The sequence below is a fragment of the Fukomys damarensis genome, unplaced genomic scaffold, assembly GCF_012274545.1.
Source record: "Fukomys damarensis isolate Sample0158 unplaced genomic scaffold, DMR_v1.0_HiC HiC_scaffold_36, whole genome shotgun sequence".
NCBI lineage: Eukaryota > Metazoa > Chordata > Mammalia > Rodentia > Bathyergidae > Fukomys > Fukomys damarensis.
In genome coordinates, this window is record NW_022900948.1 from 36,558,185 (window position 1) to 36,561,783 (window position 3,599).

The window sequence follows — 3,599 nt, forward strand, 5'->3', positions numbered from 1 at the left end:
CTGTCTTAACCCTGCCAACTTCCCCTTGTGCCTCCATTTTCTCCACATTTCTCATCTCAGGTGGGGATCTTCCTCCCCGAGAAAGGAACCTCCAGGCTCTCCACATGTCTACCTACCAGCATCTGCCTGTGCTTTGACTCCCTGTCTATTGCCACCCAAGGGCTAAATCCAGCCTGCCCTGTCCACGTCTATTCCCTTATGCAGTGTCTATGGCATTGTTTGTGCTACAACGAGAGAGTTGTGCAGTCATAACAGAGACCATTTGACCTCCAAAGCCCAAACTGTTTACAGATATTTTAGTGCATGGCCCTTTATAGGAGTTTGCCAATCCCTGACACAGATAAGCTGGCAATGTTTTATTTATTTTATTTTTGTTTTTTGGTACCGGGGATCAAACTTGGGCCCTGTGCTTGTGAGGCAGGCAGTGGTACCACTGAGCTAAGTCAGCCCCTGTCAGGGTCTTATTAAAGTCCAGCCTCCACTTCTGTTCCAGATTCCACCTCGTGTAATCTTCTCCAGGACGTTCCTCTAGCAAGCTTCCTTCCTCCCTCCCTCTTCCCTGCCCCCCACTTTTTCTTTCTTTCACCAGTTATTGACTCTTCTGGATCACCCCCTCCACACACAAATGTGTTATTTCTTCCAGCTCAACTTTTTCTTCACTCTACTGTCCCAATCCATTTCTTTGCATTTCTTTGAAGTTTTGGCAAATTTCTTGAAAGGATTGTACTCACTGTCTCCAGATCCTCTCGTTTCCATTCACTCTAAAGCCCACTTTAATCAGGCTTTTATTTTACTCCTTCACCTAAAGTGCTTTTGTCAAAGTCACTGAGGCACCCCAAGAGCCACATATTCACTTTCTTTCAGCAGCATCTGATACAGTTCAACTCTCTTCCTCCTAAAAGCACATTTTATTTGCCTTGCAGGGTACCCCCCTCTCTTAGTTTGTCTCCTCCATCTCTTTTCTCCAATGAATTAATATTGGGATGCACCAAAGTTCTATATTTGGTCTTTTTTTTCCTCCTCCTCTATCTGTGTTTACATCCTTAGTGATCTTATCCAACCTTGGGCTTCAAATGTTGATGACTTTCAGATTTGTATTTTTAGCTCAGAACCTCTTTCTCTCAAACTCAGAGCTACACAACCAATTGCCTCCTGGATGCCTTCACTTGAATGTGTCATAGATTTCTCCTAAAATACAACACATTCAAACTCAACTGACCCTGCATCCCTGCAACCTGCCCCATCTGCAGCCTTCTTTGTCAGTGGTAACTCCATTCTTCCAGCTGCTCAAGCCAACAGTCTTGTTATCATGCTGACTCTTCCTCTTACACTTATTTCCAACAGAGCAGAGAAACTAGATTAATCTACTTTTAGAATGTATCCAGTATTCTTTTTAATACTGCTATGGTACCACTCTGCCTGAGACACCATCATGCCTTGCCTGGTTTGTTGCAGTAGCCTCCTAACCTGTCTCTTTACTTCAGCTCTTGCCTTATTTCAACACAGCAGTTAAGGCAACCCTTTAACAAGGCTAGAGAGACCATGCTACCCCTGTCCAAACCTTGCAATGGCTCCTACTTCCTCTGCACCTGTTTCCTCAGCTCCCTTGCTTTCCCTGTGGCACAGCAGTGTGCCCCTTCTTTAGGCATGGGCCTTGGCACTCAGGAGTGCCCAGAACATTCTTCCCCTAGTTAGCCACATGGCTCACTCTTCTGTATCCTTACATTGGTCAGATCTTGCCTTCCCATTGAAGCCCAGCCTGAGCTGACCACCCCATTTAGAATTGCAAGCCCTCCCCTAATCATTCATTCATATGCCCCATTAGCTTTTTGTTTGTTTTTGTTTTTGTTTTTTTGAGACAGGGTTGACCTGAAACTCACTATGTAATCCAGGCTGGTCTCTAACTCACAGCGATCCTCCTGCCTCAGCCTTCCAAGCGCTGGGTTTACAGGCGTGCGCCACCACACCTGGCTTCCCCCATTAGCTCTTATTGCCTTCTAATGTTCACAATCCATTCCCTAGTTATTTGGTTTATTGTTTACTGCATTTCTCCCTAGTCCACAAAGGCAGGGATCTTGGTACCAGTCACCCAGGAGTGGGCTTGGCTTACATTTACCTCTCCACACATTTATTGGACATTGCTGAGTAAGTATCACAGGGCTGGAAAGAGGGACTGAACAACTTTGGTCTAGAGTCCTTCACTGAGAAACGGGGAGTTGAGGGTGCCTTCCTCAGGAGTGGTTCATTGTCATCAACTTCACGTATTTTCTTAAGATCGAATTTTTTCAACTATTTGTATGTCAACTTGAGTTTTTGCCCTGAGAGCCATCTATAGTTTTTATTTACTTAATACTTTTCCTTAAATAGACTTACTGTCTGACCAATAAGTTTATTTTAAAAGAAAGTTTTATATCATGGCTTTGATGTGCTCATTCAGTTTCCCCAATATATATTAAAATAAACATCCTATTAAATGTATATCTACTAAATGTAAAGCTATCAAATATATAGCCATTAGATCACACATATAGCTATTACCTGAACATAGAGCTATAAAAGAGTCTCATGTACTACCTAAGATAATGTTGATTACTCTCAGTGGTAACCTGCCTGTGCTTTCTCCTCCACCAGAAAGGTATTCCTGTCTCTTCATCTCCTCAAACTCCATCATCTTCCTCCAGGAAGCTTTGGCAGCTTTTCCAGCTGCCTTCTCTGAGCTCCCCTCACATGTGCAGACAGAAATGCATAACCCAGTGTTTGGATATTTTAGTTTTGTTTTATGTTTCACACTGTAAGATTATAAAATATCTCCTTAGAGCTATGATAGCAGAGCTGGTTTCATCTAACTAGTAAAATGTGAATTCTTCAAAAGAGTATTCAACTCTGTTGTTTTAAAGGCTATCAGAGAGATTAAGGGGCTTGTCCCAAACCTTTGCCAATTAAAGGGCAAAGCTAAATCTAGAACTCGAGTCTTCTGATCCCTCACTGTCCGCAGGGTAATCCACAAACACTTACTGGGTCCCTATAATGTGTTTGGCATTGTACCAGGCACAGGAGCTAAGGGTAAATTGAACGGACTCAGATCTCATCCATGGAGAGCTTACAGTGTATTCAGGAAGCCACATACTACACAAATGATTCTATATGTTGAAGTAAATCATCGCAAGGCCACAAATGAGTTGGACGCTGACACTGCATAGGAGCCAGCCTAGCGTGGAGGGTCACAAAGCCTGACAGGGGAAATAGGCACAGGAGTCAGCTGAGGAGGATCTGGGAGAGATTTTATTTATTTTTATTTATTTATTATTATTATTTTTTGTTTTGTTTTTTGAGGCAGGGTCTCACTATGTACTTGAGACTGGTCTGCAACTCACTATGTAGCCCAGGCTGGTCTCGAACTAACAGCAATCCTCCTGCCTCAGCCTCCCGAGTGTTGGGATTACAGGTGTGCAACACCACGCCCAGCTTGGGAAAGGTTTTAAATGGTGCCAGACCTGCTTTGGTATTGACAACTCAGCTGGCTTCATTAGACCACTGTGGCCTGTCCTATTTGTCACTGTGCTCAGGGCAGCCCAGTAGCTCAGAGACTCTCCCACCTC